Here is a 12721-nt window from a genome sequence, read left to right on the forward strand (position 1 = left end):
CCTAGTTCTGGTTTGGGTAGGATTTAGATCTTCCTAGGTCCCAAGCACATAAAAAACTATGGGTCCACCACTGCTCCCATTATGTAATTTAAATAACACATTAATGTTTTCAATGACACATAACTTACACGTGTGATGAAATTAGGATAACTGCTTTTCTAGATTTCATGATTTTTACATTTTGAACAAACTAGTTATAGAGATGACCTCTCTCTTTCTCTCTCTCTCAGTCACTGCTCCCTGACACGTTTGGTTTGCCTTTTCTAACACCATCCTAGTCCTTACGGATGGTGCGACCTTGGCAGATTCCCTCTAACGCCATCCTAGTCCTTATGGATGGTGTGACCTTGGCAGACTGCCTTGCCACTCTGGGTCTGGTTGCTCACTTATAAAGTTGGTACGTTGTGTCATATTCCTTTAATCCCTATGAGTTTATTAGAGATCATTCTCTTTTATCCTTCAAAGGAAAACAACAATTTAAAAATACTTCTGCTCTGACTTGTACATCCTATGGACTTGTACAGAGAAGAGAATTCCAGTCTGGATGAGAGAAGACACCCTGATACATCTCATTGTACTCATTCTATAAATATTTACTGAATACCTACCATTTAACAGCTGCTGAGTGTACAGTGAAGAGCAGAGCAGACACATACTCCTTGCCTTGTCCAGCTCACTTCCATGGAGCTTACAGTCTATGGCATACAGTTGTGGAGCCTGGCAACATTTCAGGTGTCTGATTTCTAGAACCTGTCCTCTAGGATCTAGTACAGTGGTGAGGAACCTGATTCTGCAGTCAGGTGGCCTGGGTTCAAATCCTAGTTCCGTCACTTCCTTGCTTTGCGACCCTGAGCAAGTTTCTTAGACTCTCAGTCTTGCCATTTCCTCCAGGCTAACAATAGCAAGTCTACATGTCCACAGTACATCTCCCGACACGCATGCCTCTCTTACTGTCAGACCTTGTACTGTGGCTCAGGGCTGCTCAGGACTGTGGGCTCAAAAGGGCTGCTGTGCATTTCCTCCACAGAGGATGCCCAGGTATAGGCCAAAGACCAAAGGATGATTCTCTTCCCAGTTTGTGGCGTCTGGATTAAGCGGCACTACCCTAAAGTCATACGGAGTTTTTAGAGAAAACAGCCTTTCTGTTTTCACTCAGTTCATTAAATCTTCACTTCCTTTCCCGTATAGTTGAAAAAGTATCATTGGCAGCCTAAATTAGGAGATCATGTGTAAATGCAACTCAGATTTCATCTGTCTCCTGGTCCTTCTCTTTGAGCTCCCCAATAGCTTCCTCAGTCACACACAAAATAATGAATCCACTTCACAGAAAAATATTGCTGAGAAAATTGAACTTGACAAAGGATTTTATGGAAACAAAGGAAGAAATATTCAAAGCACACAGCTCTAGGGCTGACCACTCCATTTGAAAGTTCCTGGGAGACATTTTTCCACTTCTCCAGATTTCCCTTTCCTGCCAGGTTACCAGTAAAGGTGTCATTCTTTCCCCTCTGGGTGTTACCCAGCCTCATAAAATCGTGAAGATACAAAACTCGACTCTTCAGTTCATTCAAGTCAGGAAATAAACTCAAAAGATGTACTCCTCTGCTGCTTTCTCTGGTTTACCACCTTCTTTGATTTCATGGCTGGGCAGTCCAGCCCATGAATGCAATCAAGATTTTTTTCAACCAACATTTTAAGTTGTTTTTAGCAGCAGGCTTGGTCTGGGCACTCAGAACACCAGGTTGCCCTTCACAGATTGTGCAGTCTGACATTGAGTCAAGGTGCCCATCACCCTACCTGGTATTAGCCCAATGCGAAGTCACAGTGCTTAAATCATTGTGCCGAGATTTATGTTTCAGTGAGTCAGTTGCACTATCTTTCCACACCATTTTTGCCTTAAGCAATAAAACACTGCTGCAAAAGGAAGGGAGATAAAAAGGATACAGTTAACAAAGAAACTTAATTCTGAACCCTTGGAGTCCAAGCCAGAACTTAAGACTGTTTTCATTGCCTTGCCCTGTTTAGGATTCTGCTTGGTTGGCCTTCACATTAGGACAGTTGATTGTTTACAAATGTTTGAACATTTTTCTCACTGACCCACGTTTGGGTGTGCCTTTGGAATAACAAAAGATGAATAACCTAAAAGAATTTACTTTGATCCTCATTTTGAGCTAAGTACTGAAAGTAACAATAAAAAAGTAAAAATGGAAGTAGGGATATATATACCTGGATTTCAGTTTGTGCATTTATTTCCACAACACACATCCCAGAGGCCTTAAAATAGTGTGAGGCTATTCCAGTGTAAGACTGGAAGGGAAGAGAGATCACATAATTCAATCCTCTCCCATCACTGATGAGGAAACCAAATCCCAGAGAAGTTATGTGACCTGTTTAGAATCACACAATAGAAGCAATTCCAGGACAAGGTCTCCTGATTCCCAGGAATTTATTTCTTCTTCTTCTTTTTTTAAAAATATAATCATTACCTTTCATTGAATGATCACTATATACCACAGGAATTTTGATACCAACCAGGGTTCTTGGCCTTCCACAATCAATAGAAACTGCCTAGAAGCCAGGTAAGAATTGCTCTCATGTAATATGCAGGCTTTATTTTACAAAAAAAATCATAAATATGTTTAGTAAACTTGATAGGTTTTTGTGAATTTAGTTTGAGTACCTAATGTCAGAAATTTATGAAAAATGAGCAAAAACAATCCACTGGAATTCAAAAATACATCAAAAGCCCCAGGCTCCCCCGGTGGTCCAGCGGGTAAGAGTCCACCTTGTGATGCAGGGCACACCGGTTCCACTCTTGGTCTGGGAAGACCCCGCCTGCCGCGGAGCAACTACACCATGCACCTCGACTACTGAGCCGGCATTCTAGAGCCTGCAAGCTGCAACTACCAATTCCACGCACCGCAGCTACTGAAGCCCATGTGCCCAGAGCCTGAGTCTCACAAAAAAAGCCACTGCAATGAGGAGTCTGTGAAGAGTAGCCCCTGCTTGCAGAGACTAGAGAAAAGCTTGCGTGCAGCAACGAAGACCCGTCACAGCCAAAAAATAAACCAATTTTAAAAAACAAAGCTGAAATGAATGAGTACATTATATATATATATAAAACAAACAAACAACTTTCCATTACATGGTATAGGTTAATTTTTTTGTTTCCCAGTATCTTAGTTGTCTTTACCAGCACAGTAGTTAGAAAACTAGGAAATGTCAAAGTTATTCAGGGATGTCATTATTATTAAAGAAAAAAGTTTCATTATTTAAAAACTTTATATTTTGAAATAAACTTAGGAATTTATTTAGATATTTAGAAATAAAAATCTTTCATCAGGTTTCTCTGCCATTATCACTACTTAATGAGCCTCAAATAAATTATAACTAAGGAGTTATAGCGGGCTTCCCGGGTGGAGCTAGTGGTAAAGAACCTGCCTGCCAATGTGGGAGATGTAAGAGATGCAGGTCCGATCCCTGGGTTGGAAATATCCCCGGAGGAGAGCATGGCAACCCACACCAGTTTTCTGGCCTGGAGAATCTTGTGGACAGAAGAGCCTGGTGGGCCACAGTCCCAGGGTCGCAAAGAGTCGGACACGACTGAAGTGACTTAGCCTTACAAGTGCAGGCAAGGAGATATAGGTGAGGTAGAATGTAAACTGAAGCTCTGTCAGGAGTCAACCTCAGAATTTAAATGAATGAGGTCAGAGCTAGAGACCGAGAGAAGGGACAAGTGTCCTCATCATTACTTCTTATAAGGCAGCAGCAGATCACCTTTGAGGAACCACGAAGGATCCATGGAGACTGAGGAACCATGAAGGTCTCGTCAGTGTTAGAAGCAGATGACAAAAGTGATCACGTGAGGACAGCTCTGCTAGATCTGATCTGATGCATTCACTCTTAACACGTAACTGCATGTTCAGAATCACATACTTTTACCACAGGTATCATACAATTGTGAATTCTCCTCTAAGGGAGCAACTCCACACTTTAGGTTGTTCTGGGATACATTAGAGATTTAACCTCCTATTTCAAAATCATAATCCAATACTACATTAGGTAATCCCAGCTCTGTTATCAGCATATTCCAGATTCCACAGGTTCACAGAACTTTTAGTCACCAGGAGAATCCCAGGGACGGGGCAGCCTGGTGGGCTGCCCTCTGTGGGGTCGCACAGAGTCAGACACGACTGAAGCGGCTTAGGAGCAGCAGGAGTAATTAGATCCAGCAGAAGCTTTTGTTTGTTTTCTTTTGTCTTAAGTATAGGCATAGAAAGTTCACTTATTTAGTACTGGTTTTGTTCTCCATCTGCAAGAGATCAAAGTTAGTACGGAAAGTATCTCTGGCATGGGTAAGTTGTGAAATCAAAATAACTGCACATGTCAAGAGAGTTTAGTTTTTGGAGAGAGACTCATGAGTGAAAATTGAAGAAGGGGTAAGTACATTACATATTAATAATAAAAAGTGTTCAGGCAACCAAATATGAAAAATTGCTCTATAAAAATCAAACTCCATAAAATGAATTTTTTTAAAAAGCTAAAAAAGGTGCCAAAATTATTAGCAAAAAGACTGCCAAGAGTATCAAGCAATATGCTAGATAACTAATTGTGAAAAATGACTATTAAAAGAAATATCATTTATATTTCTATTATTTACAAATATCCTGACAAAATTTTAGCTCCAAAATGAACACAATGATACAGATGGTAGAAATTTTTTTTAAAAAAGACATATTTTTAATACTAGTGCCAGAGGAAAAATAGTTCCTCTAACTTAACTTTTTCATATTTCCAAAATTTACTTAGCTATTTTTAGAGTTTTTTTCTCCAACTGGAAATTTGATGTGGAAGAAAAAAAAGGTTAATGGAGGAAACAAATCAGAGGACAGACATTTATAGAAAATGGAAGGATACTGAAGACAGAGAAGACTGAATCAAGATGGTTCCAGAGATGATTCATTTATTCTTTCTTTGTTCAACAAATAATTATAGAGCCTCATGTATTCTTCTAGGTACCAGCGATACAGAAGGACACAAAACAAAGTTTCTTCCTTTGTGTGGCTTGTAGTCTAGTGCAGAGGTGGAACAACTTTTTCTATAAAAGGTCAATAAACATTTTAGGCTTTGTGATCCATACAGTCTCTTTCATGACTGCTGCTGCTAAGTCGCTTCAGTCGTGTCTGACTCTGTGTGACCCCATAGACGGCAGCCCACCAGGCTCCCCCGTCCCTGGGATTCTCCAGGCAAGAACCCTGGAGTGGGTTGCCATTTCCTTCTCCAGTGCATGAAAGTGAAAAGTGAAAGTGAAGTCGCTCAGTCGTGTCCGACTCTGCGCAACTCCATGGAGTGTAGCCCACCAGGCTCCTCCGTCCATGGGATTATCCAGGCAAGAGCACTGGAGTGGGCTGCCATTGCCTTCTCCACTTTCATGACTACTTATCTATTGTTGTAAGTGCCAAAGCCAGACAAACGGAAAGACAGACAAATGACCATGACTGAGCTTCAATAAAAAATTTTTTAAATTGAAACAGATGGTAGGCCAATTTGTCCTTCAAGTCATGGTTTGCCAACCTCTGTTTTAAGTGGAAGGAGACAAGAAAATGTTTAATATCATTCCAGGTAACAATAATTGTCTTGAAGAACAGTAAGACAGGCTGAGGGGTAGAGCTCAATGGTATGGGAATGCTGTTGTTTTAGATTGTTAGAGAAGGTCTTTTTATTGACAGTGAAGCAGGGAACCTAGATGAAGTGAGGCTGTCAGAAAGGGCCTAGTGCATGAGCGGAGAGTTTGACTCCAAATAACAGCATGCATAACTAATCTGTTACAATAGGAAGGAAGACAAAATATAACATTACAGAAGCAGGGAAGTTGGCATATATGGTTGGAAAACTGTGGATGTTCTCCTGGATTCCTGATGGAAAGTGATGATTAGGGCTACAGTGAATACACTTACCCGCTTCTCTCAGTCTCCTTCCTGTTCTCTGAAGACAATAAATTCAGTAAGTATGTGGGTAGGGAAAAAAACCCACAGGAAGAAATTTAATAGGATTTTTTAAGAGGCAAGAGATGCAGTTGGAAAAGGAAGAAGTACATTCTAGGAATGACTGGTGGATGGTGCAGCAGCTCTGAAGAACATCATATGACCTGGAAACGGGAATTAAAATCACACTGCCTGACTGAGGGCATGTATGCTCAGTCATGTCTGACTGTGACCCAGTGGACTGCAGCCTGCCACGCTCCTCAGTACATGGAATTTTCCAGGCAAGAGTACTGGAGTAGGTTGCTGTTTCTTATTCCAGGGGATCTTCCAGATCCAGGGATCAAATCTGTGTCTCTTGCTTCTCCTATATTGACAGGCAGATTCTTTACCATTGCACCGCCTGAGAAGGCCACTGTGATGTGCAATGATTGCTATTACTTAAGGAACATGGGAAGTGATGGGAAGAATTTAGAAAATGTCATTAAAAGTTTAAATATTTAAGTGATATGTATGAAAAGAGTAACATGGAAAGTTACATTACCATATGTGAAATACATAGCCAACGGGAATTTGCTATATGGCTCAGGAAACTCAAACAGGGATCTGTATCAACCTAGAGGGGTGGGATGGGGAGGGAGATGGGAGGAAATTTCAAAAGGGAGGGGACATCTGCATACCTATGGCTGATTCATGTTGAGGTCTGACAGCAAACAACAACATTCTGTAAAGCAATTATCCTTCAATAAAAAAATAAATTTTAAAAAGTTTAAATATTTAATCAGCAATAGTATTATATCTATTCCTGGGGCCTTTGCAGGGAGAAGTAAGAGGCAATAATTAAAGGAAAGTAAAACTATTAATATCTGCTGTACTATGAGATGCCAGCAAACAGGCCTATTGTTTCAGTCCAATTGAGGTCATTCCTGACTTGCTCATGAAATATATTAAATTATAGGCAAACAAGGCAAATTTTATATAATCAAAGCTCATGAGAAAAACTGATAGAGACAACTGCAATATAGGAAAGAATATGGTATATAGCTTAGTACTGGGGACAGACATAAAGAAAATTTAACTTGATAATTAAGAATTATCAATGCATATCTAAAATTAATTTCCAAGTGCTACAGCACTACATGTAAAATCTTATTCCATGAGAAATAAATTCTAGAGATGACTCATGTCCAGACAACAGTGATACCTGTGAGTCAGAGTTAACAGTACCTCCCCTGGAATATTACATCACACCAGGTGGATACCTAGTGGGTGTAAACTATATTGCAAAATAAGAGGGCAAATGATCACACTGTCTCATGCCTTATGCCTGCTTACAGCTTGACTCTAGACTGCCTGAACTTCAAAACCTTTACTCTGCAGAACAATCAACTCTCAAGGCAATGTTTGCAAAGAAATTACCAACTAACAAGGAATCATCACTTTAAGATTTAACTTCTCAAAGTAGCATCAACATATATACACTACCATGTGTAAAACAGACAGCTGGTAAGAAGTTGCCATGTAACAGGGAGCCCAGCCTGGGACTCTGTGACGGCCTAGAAGAGTGGGATGGGGACAGAAGGAGATTCAAGACAGAGGTGATAAATACAATTACGGTTGATTTGCATTGTTGGATGGCAGAAACCAACACAATACTGCAAAGCAATTTTCCTCCAATTAAAAAATAAATTAAAAAAAAAAAGATTTAACTTCTCAAAATAAAACCACGAGGTTTAAATACTGACCATCAAAACAAATCCTAATTCAAGTTATGTCTCCTCAGAGAGCAGCAGTGATGGTCACATTGAAGAACAAGCCCTCCTGTTTTGCACTAAAAGCTCATGGATTTGAAGGGGAGGAAGGGCAGATTGAGTCAACAGCGTGTAACACTGATAACCAAGAAGTTCCTTGCTCCCTTTTCAGCTAAGTAGATGAGTCACTATTGTAATCGACTAATCCACTTAAGTTCCAAGTACTCAACTTCCTTCTGTCTAATAACAATGACTTAATACTAAGAAATCCTGAAAACAAGAGAAAAGACAATGTCTTTTTTATGATTACTAGCAGCTAACAATAACAGATGAATAAGGGAAAAAAAGAAGGAAAAAAGAGCTACAAAACAAAAGTAATTCATTCTTTACTATAGTATCTCTACCACTAACTACTAACATTATCTCTAGAAATGATCTTTTTGAGGTATTTCAGCATGAGTGCTGGAACAGTTCACTCAAGAGCTAGGATCCAATTTTCTCTACACAAACAGATTTCCAGGCTATGGCTCTTCGTCTAGGTGAGAGTAACTGTGCCAGTGTCTTTTTGAATTCCTATAGGTATATTCATGGATATGTGTTCTAATCTGCTAGTATAATTAAAGAACTCTCACCAAATTTAACAAAAGTTTCAGCTTTAGTTCACGGAGAATTACCTCATTTATTAGGATTCAGATTAGTGACTAGAAAGAATGAGGGCTTCTGGCGGATCTCTTCCGTATTAAAAAAGTACATTTAAAATTTTATTTTATTATTATTTTTAATAAACAAATAAGAAAGGAAAATGTAACATAGGGATTAAATATGCAGATTTTCGAACCTATCAGTTCAGTTCAGTTCAGTCGACTCTTTGTGACCCCATGAACCTATAAGAAGTGAAGTGAAGTCGCTCAGTCATGTCCAACTCTTTGCGACCCCGAGGACTGTAGGCCACCAGGCTCCTCCGTCCATGGGATTTCCCAGGCAAGAATACTGGATTGCCATTTCCTTCTCCAGGGGATCCTGGCTTAAATCCTGGTTTTGTTTACTAGCTGTAGGTGGAGGGAGAGCTATTTAATCACTCTGTCCTCAGACTTCTCATTTGCAAAATGGGAGCAGTGAAGCCTCATCCATGCACACTGCTGTGATAGTTAAAGAAGAAAAATAGCTGTATAAAAAATTACACATAAAGTAGATATACATATAGCATGAATTTAGAGTAATTTTTTTCACCTACTTTTCAGCAACTCAAGGCTTTTAACAAACTCTTTAGAAAGAAGTAGTTTCTTAAATTCTTCACAATTAGCCACCAAGTTTAGAGTAGGTATCACATCAGTGTTTTGTTCTTCCTTGAGAACATATTAATTTTATATCAAATCCTATAGCTTACCTCAATGTATTATTTCATATCCTCAAAATATTAAAACATTCAGTTATTCTGAAGTGATTAATATTTGCACGCCAGACAGCAAAATGGAGATCATTGTTGTGGCAAATAATATCTTGTAATCTAAAAGTTTAGCAAAGCAGAAATGTCTAGGAAAAATAGGAATAAGAAAAGTAGAGCAACTAGTCCTTACCTTCTTTAGCCTCAGAGTATAAATAGCCCAGTTGTGTAATTACATGGCACTTTATGCTTCGTATAGTAGAAAATAAAACAAAAGGCAGTTGTAACAAACACAGTTCTCTGAGGGCCAATGACATGCCTCTATGCCTGTCTCATTTCCTAAGCCAGGACTTGAGAAATCAGGTGACTTGGCAAAGAAAAACAAATATCATGTATACTCATGGAAAGCCCATAAACCAGCACTGATGAGTAACTTGAAGACTCAAGCGAGAGTCTACTGTCCTTTTATTGTGTCTGCATCTTGCTTCCATTGCCTTGTATTGCCTCTATTGATGGCAATAGAAACTGTGAGCATGGTAAAGAGAGACAGCTAAAGCTGACTGGGTACGGAGTCCCGTCACACAGCACTGCCGGCCAATGTGAAAGCAGGCAGAATTCGACTTGACCGTTTAAAACTCTTCACTGTCACTTAACTTGGGTCTCCCTCTTAACTGAATTATGGATCTAAGGTCAGTTTTATCTTTATAATATTCTTCATGAATATTTTTATTAAGCAAGTATTCACTGCTGTCGCTGCTGTTATTGTTACTTTGCTAATTAGTTCAATAAAGCTGGCCACATCCAAATGGCCAAGGACAGAGCCCTGGGGGGATGGCCAAGGTGGTGGAACAGGAAGACCCTGAGTTTACCTCTTCCCATGGGGACACCAAAATCACAGCTATTTCTAGAACAACTCAGTGAGAAGTTTCAGAAGACTAGGAGAAAAGATCTTCTACAACTGAAGGTACAAACAAGGGACGACAACAAGATGGGCAGGAGGGGTCAAGAGGTGGACAGCAGGAGCAACTAAGCCCAAGGGCCACAGCTGGAGCACCCGAGCTCTGCGGCGAGGAGGCCCCGCAGGCTGCAGCCAAGACCCGGGGCGGGGACATTTAAAAAAGGGTGCGGCTGACCACACAAGTGGGAGGACGATTAAAACTGCTGAGAGTCTCCCCAAGAAGTCAGGGGCCTGAGCTCCACATCAGGATCCCCTCGGACATAAGCACTACTTTGAAAGGTGACTAGGGAAGCCCCCCTTGCTGATATTGCAGAGCCTCTCGGAGAGGCAAGAGGTGACGGGAGCACACCTTGGGTCAGTTTTGGAGGCTTGTTCGACCATGTGGACACTGGTGCTGGCAGGCTCCATTTTGAAATTCTCCCTTCAGCATAAGCACCAGGACTCAGCCGTGCCCACTAGCCCATCCATACCAGTTACTGGGACACCTAAGGCCAAGCAACTGGCCAGGCAGAGCCACAGCCCCACACACCAGCAGGCCTGCACCCTCATGACCCCTGAGCCAGCAGCACCCCGGAGCCAAGCCTCGTCCACCAGAGAGCCCGTGACCTGGCCCGCAGAGCGGTGCCCTGGCAACAGCCACAGGCCCGCCTCACGCAGCAGAGGGTGAGCCCCAGCCCAGGAGGCTGTGCACTCCAGACTCTCCCACCACTGCGTCAAACCCCAAGGTCCCGCAGCCAGAGACCCCAACACCTGGCTTCATGCATGACTGAGCTGGCATGAGCCCTGTGCCTCCCAGGGCCTCAGCTGCCCACCAGATCCAGGTATAGGCTGGCACCAGATCCAGGATCCATAAGCCACGCAGGGAGAGATCTCAGGACCCGAGTCTGCCCAACAGTGGCTGGTGCTAGTCCAAGCACTCAGGCCACCTGCCTGTGGGCAGGCCCCAGTCCTAGGGACACGCTGGACCCTAGCACTGATCACCAGAACACCAGTGCCAGCTCTGAGATGACTCAGTCTCCTCACCCAGTTGCCCCAGGATCTGGCCCCACCACAACAGCTGTGTGACCGCACCCTGACCACCAGTGGACAGCACCCTGTACACGAGGCAGAATTCTGTGACCAACTGGACCAGGGACCGGCCACGCCCACTAGATCACCATGGTAGCCAGGTCACCACAACAGAAGGACTCAGGCAGTTCAAACGGGAGGCACCCCTTGAATATACAGCTCTGGTGAAAGGAGGGGAGTGTGCTGCTGGGATGCACAGAACGTCTATGCAAGGCCACTTTGCTAAGGTTGGAAAATGTAACCAATCTACCAAATACACAGAAATTTAAAAAAGCAAAATTGGAAAAATATGTTCCTTTGTTTGAAACATATTTCTTTCTCCTCTCTTAATGAATAATTAGAAATACAAAGAAGAACCAAACAGAGCTTAAGAATACAACAACTGAAATGAAAAATATACTAGAAGGAATCAATAGTAGATTAGATAATACAGAGGAATGGATCAGCAAGCTGAAAGACAAAGTAGTAGAAACCACTGAATCAATAAAGAAAAATTCAGACAATTTAAGACGCTTCTGTGACAACATTAAACATACTAACATTTGCATTACTGGGGTCCCAGAGGAGAAGAGAGAAAGAAATGGACAGGCAACAAATTTGAAGATATAATAGCTGGAAACTTCCCTAACCCAGGAAAGGAAAGAGATATTCAGGTCCAGGAAGCACAGAGTCCAAACTCAAAGAGGACTATCCCAGTACATACTGTAATTAGAATGGCAACAATAAAGAATAAAGAGAGAAAATTAAAAGTGACAAGGAAAAGCAACAAGTTACAAACAAGGTGACTCCCATAGAGCTATCAGCTGACTTCAGTGGAAATCATGCAGACCAGAAAAGACTGACACGACATATTTAAAGCAATGATAGGGAAATGCCTATAACCAAGAATGCTCTAACTGGCAAAGTTTTCACTCAGGTTTGATGGAGATCAAAAGTTTTATAGACAAGCAAAGCTAAAAGACCTCAGCAATACAAGACTAGCTTTGCAAGAAATGTTAAAGGGACTTATCTAAGTAAAAGAGAAAAAGCCACATCTAGAAACATAAAAATTATGAAAGGAAATATCAGATTGGCAAAGGCAAATATATAGTAAAAGTAGTAAATCAACTACTTAATAAAGTAAAGTTAGAAGACAAAAGTAACAAAATCATTTATATCCACACTAAGTAGTTAAGGGATACATGGAACAAAAGATGTAAAATATGAAGTCAAAAATAGTAAGAAGGGCAGAGAAAATTTAGGATTGTTAAAATGTATTTAAACCTAAGAGATCAGCAACTTAAAATAATTAAACATACATATATATTTGCAAAAAGCAAAGGAAAAAAGGAAAGATATACCCATTTGAATGCAGAGTTCCAAAGAATAGCAAGGAGAGATGAGAAAGCCTTCTTCAGTGATCAATGCAAAGAAATAGAGGAAAACAATAGAATGGGAAAGACTAGAGATCTCTTCAAGAAAATTAGAGAAACCAAGGGAACATTTCATGCAAAGATGGGCTCAATAAAGGACAGAAATAGTATGGACCTAACAGAAGCAGAAGATATTAAGAAGAGGTGGCAAGAATACACAGAAGAAC

The 12721-nt window shown here is 41.0% G+C and overlaps 1 long non-coding RNA gene across 1 annotated transcript in view; it reads right to left on the bottom strand.

The window, feature by feature from the left end:
* Positions 1-1909, bottom strand: part of LOC139030250 (uncharacterized) — a 28353-nt gene extending 26444 nt beyond the window's left edge. The window contains exon 1 of the long non-coding RNA XR_011482560.1: positions 609-1909. This is a non-coding gene — a long non-coding RNA (uncharacterized lncRNA). The remainder of the gene's footprint in view (positions 1-608) is intronic.
* Positions 1910-12721: the final 10812 nt, after the last annotated feature.

This window comes from Odocoileus virginianus, chromosome 21, assembly GCF_023699985.2.
Source record: "Odocoileus virginianus isolate 20LAN1187 ecotype Illinois chromosome 21, Ovbor_1.2, whole genome shotgun sequence".
Taxonomy (NCBI): domain Eukaryota; kingdom Metazoa; phylum Chordata; class Mammalia; order Artiodactyla; family Cervidae; genus Odocoileus; species Odocoileus virginianus.